The 15640-nt window shown below is 34.3% G+C and overlaps 1 protein-coding gene and 1 long non-coding RNA gene across 4 annotated transcripts in view; both read left to right on the forward strand.

Moving 5' to 3' along the window:
* Window positions 1–15640, forward strand: part of LOC135842319 (Ig-like and fibronectin type-III domain-containing protein 1) — a 315844-nt gene that overhangs the window by 96490 nt on the left and 203714 nt on the right. For all 3 annotated transcript variants that reach the window (XM_065359716.1, XM_065359715.1, XM_065359717.1), the window contains one exon: window positions 9182–9222. The gene's annotated coding sequence lies outside the window, so the exon portion shown is untranslated. The remainder of the gene's footprint in view (window positions 1–9181; window positions 9223–15640) is intronic.
* LOC135842327 (uncharacterized) overlaps window positions 1–15640 on the forward strand; it is a 406653-nt gene that overhangs the window by 70363 nt on the left and 320650 nt on the right. The window lies entirely within an intron of this gene.

Below are 15640 nucleotides of genomic sequence, written 5' to 3' on the forward strand. Positions count from 1 at the left end.
AGAAAGCTGTAAGTCGTCTCCAAACAGCTGCAAACAATATTGTCGAATGGGCCAGAAAATGGAAGATCCAGCTGAATGAAAATAAATCTGTATGGGTAGATTTTGCGCTCCGCAAGCACGGATATGTTGAACATGTTAGAAAAAAAACGTGACCATATGAACCTACAATTTCAAAAATTTTAATGGTTGATTGGAAGTCACTCAAAATTGAGCTTAGCCAACAAGAGGTTAATTTACAAAACCATATTTCTTCCTGCATGGTCATATGGATGTGAAATTTGGGGTGTCACAAAAAAGTCGAATCGCCTTGTCATGGAGCGTTTTCAAAATAAGTTCATGAGAGCCATAACTAAGGCTCCTTGGTTTGTCTCAAATGAGCAACTTCGAAGTGACCTCCGGCTCAAACCAGTGAATGTAATTATTCACCGAAAAGCGAACGCATATGTGAACCGGCTCCATAAACACCTGAACTGTGAGGCTGTAGTTCTTTTAGACCAAAGTGATGACACAAGGAGGCTGAGCAGACTCCACACGTTGGACCTTATCAACCTCTAAGTGCACTACGCAAAGTACTGTAAATTAAAAATAATTTTAAAATAGTGTTGCAAATAGCTTTGATAATTTTAGGTTGTTGATTCTTGTATCAGTTCCGTAAATAAATAATTTGAAAAAAAAATTGACCCCCTCTCCCCCGAAATAGATTAGAAATAGTTCTAAACCGTTTTGAGCAATTCTGAAGCCTCTAGCAGATTTCTGAAAATTAAAATTTGCTCGAAATTTCACTCTATCCCTATTGAAACATAAAAAATCCTGCTAAAATAGCTCATTTATTTCAAAAAAAAATTCAAAATCTCAATTCTTCGTTATTCCTTTAATTCATCCGTCAGGCAAAAGTCGCACATAACAAACTATACTGTTGCAATCGAGCAAGAAATATAGCTCGGGTCAAATTTTAAAATTTACACACGAGGTAATGCTGTGCGAGATTATAAAGAGAAAGAGGGAAATCTGTGAGGTATTTTACGATACGAGCTACAGTGCGTGCTTCACTATCCATCCACCTACACAAGTAATTACTAAAGTGCTCAGCTCTTACACTATTTACAATACCTATGTTTATAGCATAATCATCTTTTTACCCGCGTATATAACTTTCATCGCGACCCGAAGTACTCGTACCCTCACTTCACTGCCTTTCGTAGCTTGTACTTCTAGTACTTACTTATATGTATTTGTAGGTAGGTATATTAAGTATTCAAATCGAAATATTTTTCACGTTCGCGAGTATTTCTAAGTAGGTACTTTTATTTATTGATAGGTGAGTAGTACATATTAAGTATTTGAGAATCGAATTAAATGGCCGCTGCAGAAATCTTGTAAAAATACGACTACCATTTACGTGCAATTGGACGGAAAAGTAGCGGAAAGTCGTTAATTGAAAATTGGCACGGTCCATTAGAGTATATAAATTACGATATTTATACGAGAGTTTTTGTAATTAAAAATTAGAAATTATCTTAGACCGAGTTCGTTAGCTTCGGAAATTATTTATACGCTATGATTTCGCATTTAATGGGCATCTTTTGTATTAAGAAATCCGATCTATTTACGGTTCGTTGAAAAGTGTTATTGATATACCTACACCTACGAATCTCGATTAGCAGCTTATAGGTAGCTAAATTCCTATTCTTTTACTCGTGTTTTTCCTCTAAATCGTCATCGAAATGATATCACTATTAAATTGCTATATGCTATATAGCAAGTTTTCCCCTCGAAAATACCCTACCTAGTATCTACGTTGCTGAAAACGACGATAAAATGGGATCACAAAAACGATGGCGATAAATCTCGCAGCTTTGAAATATTTCCAAATTGCTAACTTGTTGCAGTTCACGTTTTACTTTTTGATTCTATATACTCGTGCGAGTAATCATGCGCATTACGTGCCATATATCTACAGATAAACCGAAACCGACCAATGACACAGAAATTCTAGGTATTTTAATTTCGAAGCTTTACCACGAAAAAAGCCCCGTTGCCTTTGTAATATCCATAGTTTTTTCCTGGCATTTTACCCCAGCAAAAAAAATTCCTCTCCGTATCAAAATGACGTGACGTGTGCTCGCTTCACATTTTGTAAATTTTTTCGATACGTGGTTTATTTTTTTTCGCTCAAAAATCCGATGCTGGAATATCGCGAATATATTGGAATCCGCGTACTCGTATAATTGCCATTCTTAAAATTTTTTACTCGAAGAAGTATGTAGTAAATTAAGCATTTCTGCCGTTCAAATATTTCGTCAAATGAAACTCGCGGCTAAGTACCATACGAGTAATGCTCTCGTTTGAAATTGAAAACTTCATGTTTCTAACGATTTTTACAGTCGATGTACAAGTACATAATACCTATATGCATGATAAATATGGGTTCGGATACGGTTTCTTGGTGTGTTTTCATAGTATATGTTTGGTTTTTTTTTCGTGCTTGAAGTTTTGGAAATAATGAAGAAAAAATTTTCGAGAACATCTATTGAAAAAATTCTTTATTTAGGCCTATTCTTTTTTCCCAGAATGAAAAACATGGAATTTTTTGTTATTTTTGATGCTCATTTCTGTTCTTGCAGCATTTTTTCGATATTTTCCGGTTCGTTTCCATTTCTTACTTACTTTACTTTTTTCCATTAACGTGCCATTGCTATTGGTAGTCCTTCCCCAATTTTGTTGGTCCTTTATTTTAAAAAAATTTCGTTAATTTAAAAAAGAAAAAATTTGTACTTATTTAAGGATTTTTTCCAACTTTTTCAATTATTTTTAAATTTCTTTGGTTCTTTTTAAGTTTTTTCTCATTTTTTGGTTTTTTCTGTCCTTGGTTGGAACACTTTTTTGGATCTCGACTCTTTTACCGACTTTTTTTTAGAAAAGTGGAATTCACAAAAAATGAGTCAACTCGTTCGTGAATGATTCACCAAAAATTGAGTAAATGAATCGATTCTTTCGCGAACGAGTCACTTATACGAACCGCAATTTGTTCGCGAATGATTCACTAAAAAGTATTCAATTCGTTCGTGAATAATTCATCAAAAATCGAGTAAATGAATTGATTCGTTCTCGAACGAGTCACTTATACGAATCAATTCGTTCGCGAATGATTCATCAAAGTGAACAAATCGATTCGTTCGCGAACGATTCAACAAAAATTGAGTGAATGAATCGATTCGTTCTCGAACGAGTCACTTTTACGAATCAATTCGTTCGCGAATGATTCATCAAAATAAACGAATCGATTCGTTCGCAAATGAGTCACTTATAGGAATCAATTCGTTCGCGAATGATTCAACAAAAAATTGAGTGAATGAATCGAATCGTTCGCAAATGAGTCACTTTTACGAATCAATTCGTTCGCGAATGATTCATCAAAATAAACGAATCGATTCGTTCGCGAATGATTCTACAAAAATTGAGTGAATGAATCGATTCGTTCTCAAATGAGTCACTTATACGAATTAATTCGGTCGCGAATAATTCATCAAAAATTAAGTAAACGAATCGATTCGTTCGCGAATGATTCAACAAAAATTGAGTGAATGAATCGATTCGTTCTCAAATGAGTCACTTATACGAATTAATTCGGTCTCGAATAATTCATCAAAAATTAAGTAAATGAATCGATTTGTTCGCGAATGATTCAACAAAAATTGAGTGAATGAATCGATTCGTTCGCAAATGATTCACTTTTACAAATCAATTCGTTCGCGAATGATTCATCAAAATGAACGAATCGATTCGTTCGTAAATGAGTCACTTTCACGAATCGATTCGTTCGCGAATGATTCATCAAAATAAACGAGTCGATTCGTTCTCGAATGATTTAACAAAAATTGAGTAAATGAATCGATTCGTTCTCGAACGAGTCACTTATACGAACCAATTCGTTTGCGAATGATTCATCAAAAATTCAGTGAATGAATCGATTCGTTCGCAAATCAGTCTCTTTTACGAATTAATTCGTTCGTGAATAATTCATCAAAAATTAAGTAAACGAATCGATTTGTTCGCGAATGATTCAACAAAAATTGAGTGAATGAATCGTTTCGTTCTCGAATGATACATCAAAAAATGAGTGAATGAATCGATTCGTTCGCAAACGAGTCACTTATACGAATCAATTCGTTCGCGAATGAGTCACGTCTACGAATAAATTCGTTCGCGAATGATTCAGTAATTATTGATCAACTCGTTCGCGAATGATTCACCTAGAAATCAATCAGTTTGTTCAATCGCCAATCGGTTGTGAATGATTCGATTCGATTTGATTCGCTTCGCTTGAAAAGAGATCAATTTCTGTACAATAGTTTCACAAAAACCGAATCAATCGTAAATTAATTGATCCTTTCCATACCCTTCCTCCCTCCTTCCCCTCTTCAGTTATCGATGCCCCGTTCACTCGATAGTCTTCGTCAATTCGTCTTTCGTCATTACAACCCGAAATACGAGTAATCTATCAAAAATATTTTTTTCGCATAAAAATTATACGCAAAGTGTGCTGGCTGTGGTCCTCTCGAAAACTACCTACTTATTCTTAAGCTCGTAATGAACCGCGAGCTAAATAACAATTTGAAAGTAATCAACGTCTAGGTAATTTATCTAAACGCATTAAACATGGCAAATAACCATTGCGAAATAAGGAACCAGAGAAAAAAAAATACTCCTAAACATTTCAGCAAAAGAAGAAAAAAAAAGCAGAAAAAAAAGAAAGAAAAGAAAAAATGAACTTTAAAATTGAATCTCATTACTAAATGATACCACCAAAGGCTGACGACGATTCGTTAAGGGGCGTCAAAACTGAAAGAAAAAGCTTAACACACAAATTTATACCTCACCCTCTCTCCTCCGCGCGCTGAAAACGGAATAATTTAAAATTCACGGTTGGCCTGTTTCGTTCTTCTTTTTCTCTCTCTCGGTCTCTTTATCTTTTACCCAAATTATAGTAATAGAACGAAGCTCGCGTACTCCACAAAAAATGTAAAGAGGCCGCGATTTGGAGTATTTTAAAAACGGTTATAACGTTTATTCGAAAGTGGATTCGTATTATACTAAAGGAGTCTTCAAAGTGTTGGATTACACAGTAATATACCCTGTGCGCGTTATTTTAGTATATACTTATATCGATTTAGAATAGTACGATGAAAATTGGAATTCTTGCTCAGTTCTGTGCCTCCCTTGTGGCCGCCACCGCCGGTTTTCTTTTACCAACCAACGCCACCGACGGTACATTTCAATAAAAGATAACACGATAAACTCCTCTATATACGCAGGGTTAACCCTTTCGAAATCGAATTCATTAATTCCGACCCGACCGACGTTTACTTATTCGTTCAACTTTGAAAAATATCGCGGCCTTTAGAAACGTATATATTTTTTGTCTTAATTTACCACAAAGAGCTCCACGCTACAAAGTACACGTCGTACACTAACGGATTATCCGCTTTCGTGTGGTTTTTTGGAATTCTCCATGTAGCTAGGGCGAAGCAGAAACGTAGCGTCCATTTTCACAGTACCTAGAACATCGAACTACAAAACGATATTATATACTTAGTTGGCTACTTTACGTAGTACAGAAAATCAAATAAAATGAAACAGGCGAACCTATCTCAAGGTCTGCTATGTGATGTAAAATCATATTAACTATCTAAATTCCACCTCATGTAGATAAGTATTTCCGCGTGTACTAACAATTCATTGTTTCACCAGTCGCTGGCGATCATTAGAATTATAAATACAGTAAAAATTGGTAGTACCAGGTACACACGGATGCTCTTGACTCTGCTTTATTAAAAAAAAAATTAGTAAAACGAAAATATCGTCGAAGTTCAAATCCTCATATTTTTTCAATTAATTGTTTCCTCGAACCACAGAAAATATTTTCCATCTTGATAATCGGATTATTTCGAAGTACATACCAAAGTACCTACATCAACACGACGCGACATAAGTTACTTATTATTGTTACGATATAAATAGCTAGATCTTGACTCGAGCTCCTTATAGACTTTATAAATATCGAATTAATTGGAACCTTAGAACGATGATGAAAAAATTCTTCGTGCAATTTTTTCAGCCTTCGAAGTTTTTTTTACGCTCGTGTGAGAATTGAGGAATAAAAGCTCGCCTTTTAAAACGATAACTGTAATTTTTTTTTCGAATCGTAGCGTTTCAAATATTTAAGTGGAAACACGAGCGAGTTAGTGTAATTTTTTTCATGAATTTTTTACAAATTTTTTTTCAATTTCGAGGTTTGAAGTTGTTAATCTTGAAACTTTTACAAATTACTTTTCTGTGAATAATTTTTTTTCCAAGTCTCCTGGATAATTTTCTGCCTAAAAGGTCGGGTGAAATAGCTAATTCGAATTTGATTCTTTTGAGATTTCCATATTAATTTTTTTTTTTTTTTTTTGATATTTGAAACTTTAAGATGAATTATGTGGAGTATGATTTTAATAATTATAAATTTTTCAAAGCGAGATAGGCTTGATGATGAAAAATGATTTGATAAAACAGCCAAATACGAATTATCTGAGTTTTCTTCTTCGATGAATTATTGGTGAAGAAATCACCAAAATGTAATCCTGCCCCTTGAAACATTTTTTGACAGTCTGGTGACTTCTTGGTGAATTCTGATGACTGTTTGGATTCACCAATCACTGTGCATAAAATTTGGAATAATTAGACTTTTGGCATATAACTTACAATAAACTGTCTGGTCTTTATTTACACTGTGAAAATTTTTGGCAATTTCATCACCCCCTTCCCACCTCAAAAACTGTTGGTTTTCAATGAAAAAAAAGATTCTTTGGAAATTTTATCATTGCAACTGAAAATTAAAAATCTTGTAAAGAACCCACCAATACCTTCAAAATTAAAAAAAAAATGAAAATGAAATATATAAATTGAAAAAAAAATGAAATAAAATTCGTTAATAATTTTTCAACCATTTCCAATTTATGCACCATTTTTTAAAAGTAATACCTACCTCTTTTTAAAAAAATTAATCCCCGCCCTTTTCAATCCATAAAGTTGAAACAAAGAATTAAATTGTGAAAATTTCTGATCTGAACCTTTCTAAATAGTATCCTTTTTACTCCTGCCCCCTCCTCACAAATAAGAGCTTTCTGAATAAAAAGGTCAGGATATTTACAAAAATGTTGATCAAAAATGAAAAATTGTCAACATTTTTACCAATTTTTTACTTATTTTCTTTAACTCATTTTTTTTTCAAATTTTTGTTGTGAAGGAAGCATTTGATAGAAGGTGACCAATCACTCAACAAAAATTCCAAATCAGTAGGTAGAGGTGCCTAATTTTGTATGATGTTTCAATTTCTCAAATTTCTGTTCCTGAATCACTTCAAATAAATTCCTTTTCCTATAAATACCCTTCCCGTAGTCTCTTAAGTGAAATTATAGTCTTCCTGTACAAAGCCACCTCCCTCCACGAGTCGGAAAAAATCAAAAACATGCATAGAAAGAAAAAAACTTAAAAATCTTCAATTTTTTTACGCTGGAATTTCACTAAATAGGTAAGATACCTTTTTCAAAGAGAAACCCTTCTCTGTGATACCCTAAGCAATTTTGTTCTTCTGTGTTGCTCACGAACGACTCGAAAATTTATTTAAATCTTGAAAAAAATAATCATTTTTCTCATTCCAAAAAAATTTTGAGACCTTCAATTTTTATTTTGTACCTAATGTTTTCAATTTAAAATGGGATTATTAATTCCTCGGTGGGATTCTTTCACAATTTTTGGATAAACGTCTTTCATTTTTTTTCAATGTTGTGGGACTTTATGTATAGATGGCCCAACATTACTGAGGGAGGGGGGATGGGTGAAGGAAGATTTTCAATTTTCTTTTTATTAAGGAGGTCTGAAAATTTTGAAAAAATTGTTTGCGAATTTTCGTTTATTTGTTTATTTTGTTGATTTTCCTAACTTTGGAGGACTCTATGAAGGGGGATGAACTTTGCTTGGATGCCAGTGGAGATTTTTTTCCAAAAAGGGGGGGGTGGGTCATGCATGTAGGTGAATTCTGAAGCAAAAATTGAGAATTTTCAATACAAATTTTTTTATCACATTTTTTGAATGTTTTCAACTTTGAAGACTCCAGACTACATTTTTTGAACCGAAATGAAAAAACAAATTTTTAGGCTGATGAGTGATGACTTTTGAACATTTTTTTTCATATATATGAAGTTGTTGGAGGATGGTCGTGAGTTTTCTCTTGAAAAAGCTTTTTTTCAAATCATGGATATGTTGTTGAGATTCAGATTAACAAAAATTAACATCCCAACTTCTTTCGACTATTTTGCAACCATTTTAATATCCGTAGAAAGGACATCTGCCTTTGAAAGTCATTGCTCTTTTTCGCATCTACACATTCGTAGATGAAAAAAAAAATTAATATTCACAAATCGTTTCACGTAGCTTTACGATATCATGGCAGAGAGAAAAAAAAGTCGTAAAAATTCGAATAAAAATGCTGGTTGTTTTCTAATTCATTGGAATCTATCGTTAATTCGTCGAAGCCTAATACGTGAAGACTGGAGAATGTTTTGCATTTTCAATAAAACGTTCGAATCGAAGGTACTGTATTACGAGTATACGAAGACGATGCGAGAGGTTATAAGGCTAAAAAAAATGCCAAGAAAATATTCGCGAACGTGTACTAAATAAAACGTAAAACCAATTAGAGACCGATTAAAATGCGAAAGTTTATTAAAAATTTACTAGAAAAACTTTCAAATTCGAGGTACGATTTTTAGATCCCTGCTCTCTACCGCTCTTCTAACGTGTAGGTTGAAGTACAGTATGTCCCATCAGGGTTGTCTGATCGTGAGATCTGAAGTTTTTGAATACTATAGTTTAATGTGTACGAAGTCCTACGTGATGACTCTACATAAATTTTTCTAATCCTACAGGATGTTCTAAAACTAAATAATGTGCTGTTATGAATTTTTTTGGGTTTAATTTTTTGCACCCTTGGGTGACTTATTACATACAATTTGTAAAAAAAATTGTACGTAATTTTTTCCGGATTGATGAATTTATGTATTGTCCCTATCTCAATATTGAATGTTTAAAAAAAACAACATTAATTATTAATCACGAATTTTTTTTCTCATTTCAGATTCGACCAGTGTACCTAGACCTACGACGATTGAAGAATAGGTAAGTTTTCCGCACTTTGGCACAGACCTACTTCTCGGTACCTATATTTACGATTAGATGATATTTTTTTCCATTTTAAGAGCGTATAAAAAAGACAAAGATGTGGTATAGATTTGACGATAAGAGAAATAGAAAATGTTTTTATGTTTGCCGAGAAAATCTATTAATAATAATTTATTAAAGTTGATACGTGATGAGAGTGTGTGGATGTAGGACAATGAAGACCTTTTAGCTTTTGATGGTTTGACCTTTTTTTTTTTTCATTTAGCTTCATACGAGTATTTTTTCTCGTATACCTATATGTTTTTGAGATGATATTTTATAAATAGACGCGTGGTTAAGAGGTGATACGAAGTACCTACATGCTATAGGCTACACGTAACCTATAGCTGTGTGTTTAGATTTTGAAGCGTGAATGACCTTTTAGTCTGTAATGTGTTTCCGATACGCGAATTTTCAGCTGCATGAAATTTTTTCTCGTCTTATGACCTTGTGTCGGTAGATTACGAAAATTTGTACGCTGATGATAATACAACTAACGTTAATTTGAAATTATGTAATATTATATTACCACTTTATTTTTATTTTAACATAATATTAACGGTGTAACCGTAACAATCGGTCGCATAATATTTAACATTATGGTAATTTACATCGCGGTGTCGCTAATCGCTGTGTAATAGATGCGGAGGTATCTGTATTGCTCTGCTTGCTCGTGCTGCTGCTTGCTGCGAAGTGCGAAGTGCGAAATGTGACCAGTGTTATCAATTGAAATATTGTATTGTTTTTATGTTACTTGGAACACGTTTTCATTTCCGATTTCGTGATACAATTTTTTCCAATCTTTTTATTGTGATAAGAAATTTTGCCAAAAAAACTGTTGACGGAAATTCAATGGAATTATTCGAAGTTTTTTAAAAAGAAACGCGACCGTCGTAATTTCTATTTTGGTTCTCGTTGTGGGGGGAGGGGGAAGGGTCTTGAAAATTCCTAAATTTTGTAACTCGTATCTCGAGACTAGTAAAGTTAAACGTGAAGTCTTTCTGTTTACTGGGTTTTGAAGAAATAGGAAAGAGATTTATAAAAAATGAGTAGGTAGGTAATTAAAATTTGAAAAGCCCTGAATTAAACTTTATAAGGGTGAAAAATCATGTTTTTTTACCAGAACAAAAGTTGAGCGTCTCAATTTAAAAATAGGAAAAGAATTACAAAGGCGAGAGCCCCTTTGTATACTTACTCCTTCTTTCAACAAATTAATTTTCAAAGTAGGATCTCAACAACTTTGAAGAACATGCATATGAGTATTTTGATCAAAATTCTCAAAATCAGACTTGGAAAGCCACCTGAAAACTAAAAGCCAAAATTTGATGCTTTTTGAGGCTTTTCAAAAGTGGATGCGATAAGCCAGATCAGATGAATCATTTGCCAGCTAAAATATTTTTTTTTCAGCTTCTGTATTGTCTTTTTTGGTGACTTTTTTTGTGAGTTTTCGAATTAAGATTTTAGATGGAAACAGATTTAATTACTTTGAAAAATAAAAGTTCATATTTTCAATTCAAGCAATGTGATTTTTTCTCATACTAAAATTTTTAATTTAGATTTTTTCCAATGCTACTGTCGAATTTTTTCAATTTTTCGTCCAAAAAGGGCTCATTTTACTGCTGCTAAAAACTAGCCAAAAGCTAAAGATATCAGCCAAGATTTTTTAATTTTGAATCTCCAATTTTTTCAAAAAAGAGTTTTGAGGAAATCTCATAGAAAAGCTACAGAAATTCAATGTCTGTATGTTTTTGATTGCCAAAGCTCAACTTACAATAAGTACAAGGTGTCTGCAAAGGTCGAATAATGTTTACATTTTTTTAAAAAGAAGTTCAGGTTTAGGTAAATTGAAAAAGAATATTGTGTGACTGTTTAAACAATAGGTATATTAAAAAAAAAAAAATAAATAAATAAATTTTCAAGCCCCAGACTTGATTTTTTTTTGAAGAAGGTGTCAAATTTTGAAAACAAAATGTTGAAAATTTTACTATAAAAATTGATCCAAGTAATCTAGTGACCTATTCTGTATCAATTCGAATTAGAAATGAAGTCGGATTCTCCAGTTTCCCTCAAGTTTGTTTTATGAATTCCCATTTCCTTCACAACCTCTCAGTGCTCCTTAGTTAGGTGATTCTACTTTGAATCGAAGTTTCAGGGTCCTCCTAGTTGTTCACTATTCAAGTTGAAAACTAGTTTCGAGGGTCACTTTTGACATGAGTTAGAAAAATCAATTTTTTGGGACCATTTTCAAAGAAATAACCTAAAATCTCAAAAATGTGGAATACAATTTTGGGAACTTCATTTTAGGGTAATATTCTAAATCATTTTTGAAAACAAAAAAAAAATTAAAATTAGCGATTGGGCTCATACAACTTGGAGTATGTTTTTTCTAGATCATGTTGTTTTGCTATCAACGCGTTTTAAAGATAATTTTTGACATTGGCGAGAAAAAAAGTACCTACTTTAAGGTTCAAAAGCTCTAAAATTTAGAAATGTGCACTTGGGTAGCTACCAATTCTGGGCATCTTCTTTCTAGGTCATATTCCAATCTAACAATGAGTTTCAAGGGTCAATTTTCGGCATGAAAGCAAAAAAATTTAGTTTTTTTCAAAAAAATGAAATCTTGATACATATTTCTGGCAGCTTTTTAGGCCGGATCTTCAGACTCGAATCACTGTTCAACAACTGCTCAATCTCCGTATCAACACGTTGTTCAAGCGCCAGTTCACCATAGTTGATTTCCGACTCAACACTGATCGCTTTGATTTGCGAGACCGCATCCGCAGGGATGTTGGCGACTCCCTCGATGTAACGGATGTGTGTAGTGAACTGAGAAATGTAGTCAAGCTGTCTGGCACATCTCAGCGGTGGAGCTTTTTCCGAGTCTTGCTCGAATGAGAACACAATGGGCTTATGATTTGTATAGATCACAAATTCTCTGCCTCAAGGTGACTCCGAAAGTGGCGCACAGCTGCATAAATTGCTAACAGCTCACAATTGTATGTGCTGTAACGTGTCTCAGCAGGTGAAAGCTTCTGGGGAAAAACCCTAATGGTTCGAGCACATCTTCACATTGCTGTGATAAAACTGCTCTGATAGCTGTGCTGGATGCGTCTGTAAACAGAATGATTGGTAATGAGTCATCTGGATGATGAAGCATGACAGCATCTTTCAAACACTGCTTTAGCTCTTCAAACGTGCGCTCCGTGTCCTCAGTCCAAACAAAGAGGTGTCTTATCATTCTTCTTGTTCGTGCAGATGATGGCTTGGACACGCCGCTGGATATCAGCAACATTTGGTAGGCAGCATCTGTAAAAACCCAGCATGCCAATGAAACGTCTTAGGCTGGATACATCGCTTGGCTTTGGATACTTAACAATCTGCTCAACTTGGCTCAGAGATAGATGAATTCCAGCTGTGTCCACATCATATCCGAGTTTTTTCATTTATTTGAATTTTGAATTGCTGACGTGCTTTAAGTGTAACTTAATTCAGCATGAATGAAAAACTACAAATTTTTTGGACACCAATTTTTTCAGAAAAAAATTGTTGAATACTCGAAATGTGAGAGTGGACAGCTATATGTAGGAATCTTCTTGCAATCGAGTTGCCAACGTGTTTTTAGGTTCTTTAAGGCTCAGATGTATGGCCAAAAATGGGGTCTTCCGTGGGTCTTCGAATGAAATTTTGGTCTAAATGTGATTAAAATTAAATTTTTTTGGAATAACTGACTAATACATTTTTCTCATCGCCTGGTTTGTGTAATTTTTGGCCTATTTTGAAAAGTTGAAATTCCTATAAAACCCCTCAACTTACCACGTTTGGCTTTTTTTTTTTGGTGGAGTACTTTATGAATCTTTTTGCTTTGATGAAAAAATGGACAGGATCATTGGTTTAGGATCGTGAGGCTCCCTTGTTCTGAATAGAGCCTAACCATGAGGCATTGAATATTAGATACACTTAAACTTGCAGAGATAGAACTACCCCAACTTATACTAATAATATGATAATAAAAAACCTGCATATCGAACAAGGCCCAGCAACGACATCGTCCCTTCAAGACTCTCCAAAACTCGCGATCGATTTGACATAATTAAATCTGCGGTCAGGGTGTCATGGATACCTCGTACTTACCTGCCTGTGCCTACCAAAAACCACGCAGGGGTAAACGAAAAACTTGGCCTGTCTGCTCTTAATAGTATGCAAATCCTTACAAATGATATTTACCTCGAGTTTAACACTATAAGTGCTAGGTTATTGTGCGAGGCGTTGTTTTGGGGGCATAATTTACCCAAACGACTATCTACATCTCTCGTCTTGGAATTAAATCGCAATCGGCTGGCTTCGCATGACGGTCTACGGCGAAAATTTGCGGTAAAAAGCAGCTCTCTAAAGGTAAGGCAGTGGTGACTGGTAATTTCATCACACAGAAAACAACCAAACTGCTTACCTACGGAGTATATAATGTAAATTGCTCCGGCACACGATCATTTTTCAAAACTACATAGTATAAGGGACCATCAATCTGTCGCTTTAATCATATATTCGACGAAAGTTTATCGTCAAACGTGCGATTCTCCAAGACTCTGGATGTAGGACGACGACCGCCACGACGACGAAGACGTTCGCAATAAAACGAATATTATAGGTTGGTTGAAACAAAACTCGAATAAGAAGTACTCGTACGTACGATAAGAGACCGATATTAAACAAGTGTCGCATTAACGTCGTCGACATCTTCGTAATACCAAATAAAAAATAAACAGCCCGGAAAATGTGACATTCTGGTTCATTATAACTTTATACTGTACGTGGCATCGTATCGCAATACCACCGGCAATGGCGGAGGGGGCATATTCCCCCTCACCCACACTCATGCATCGCGTCTTTATTTCTATATGTATAAGTAGGAAAACATTCTGATTGAAATATCGTTCAAGTTTTACCGCTTGCACATATTATTTCTTATAACATCTCCATCTCTTATACACTATAAATGTATAAGAAAAACGATGATGCGGATTCCACGTACATATCGCCACACAGTTTCTATACAGCAAACATCAGGCCTTGGAGATGAAGCGAAATGCAAAATATAATAACTTTGAAATATTACGTTTAAAGTTCTCCATATACTCTGAAAAGGGAAGGATATACAACTACATACAATATCCCAAACGCTAATTCCGAGTAATATGCAACTTGAATAATAATAAGTATAGTTATTTAGTTTGAAGTTATAACGCGAATGTTTGTTAACGTTACGTTATATATGTTATTTGTAGGCTACCTTGACACCTAAAAATCTTAAGGCTCGCGTAATTGAATTGCCCAAGGTAATTACCATTGTGTTGACCATATATACGCGAAGACGCGGTAGCCGCCAAATTATTTTTTTTATACTCGCCCATTACTTACACGTGTGTAACTACAGAGTATTCCAAAATAGTGTAAAATAGGTAGGTATTTTTTATACGTACGAGTACTTACTACGACGATGAGGTATATACCAAGGTACTCATTATCCGGCTCTTGCCTTCTTCCAAGTGCCACAGTAATGAGATCTGATTACCTACACACGGTGCTATATTATAAAGCACTGCTTTAATACCTACCACAAATTGCGAATTAATTATTCAAAATAATACTCTCGCAGACTGGGCGATGAGCATCTTTCCTCTTTGCTCCAGGTCTACGTACCTAATACAGAAGCTATCGTATTAGAGCATTATAGTACACAGGACTTTACGTATGTACTAAACTGCAGCACACGTTGCTTGTTACATTAATCACGTAACCATTATTATTCGAAATGTTAGTACGTCTGTGTGTATTTCAACAAGTATTAAGTATACTGGGTACTATCTGGAAATATTCCTTCTTTAACGACAAGAGCTTCGTTCTGTAATGTTTGAAATTATGCACCTTTAGGAGTACTTAAACTGTTACGAAATGTAGATAGCATAGGTTTAAGGTACCCTACCCCTATTATGTACCTACGTCTGCGTACGTATACTTTCGAGTAATTATAAATTCCTATTTTATACGAATTAATGTACGTAGAACGTAGATATACGTAAAGACTTGTCGTATTAATGTAATTTTACATACGAATTATCTACGTATAGTGTATGTGTATGAGATATCTTCGTACTATAGGAGGTGTTCGTTTAATTTTTTTCCATTTAATATCTCTTCCACAAACTATACGTATGTAGGTATTTAGAACTTTATTATGTAAAGTTTTCGTATCCGGAACAAGTCATATAATGTGGCAGTCACCGCGTGTAAGGTAGGTCTGGGTAATAATATGGATATTAAATTTTAATTGAAAGTAAACCTGGATTTGCGTAATCTTACGTGTAATTTTGTTCAATTT

This window comes from Planococcus citri, chromosome 4 (genome assembly GCF_950023065.1).
Source record: "Planococcus citri chromosome 4, ihPlaCitr1.1, whole genome shotgun sequence".
NCBI classification, from domain to species: domain Eukaryota; kingdom Metazoa; phylum Arthropoda; class Insecta; order Hemiptera; family Pseudococcidae; genus Planococcus; species Planococcus citri.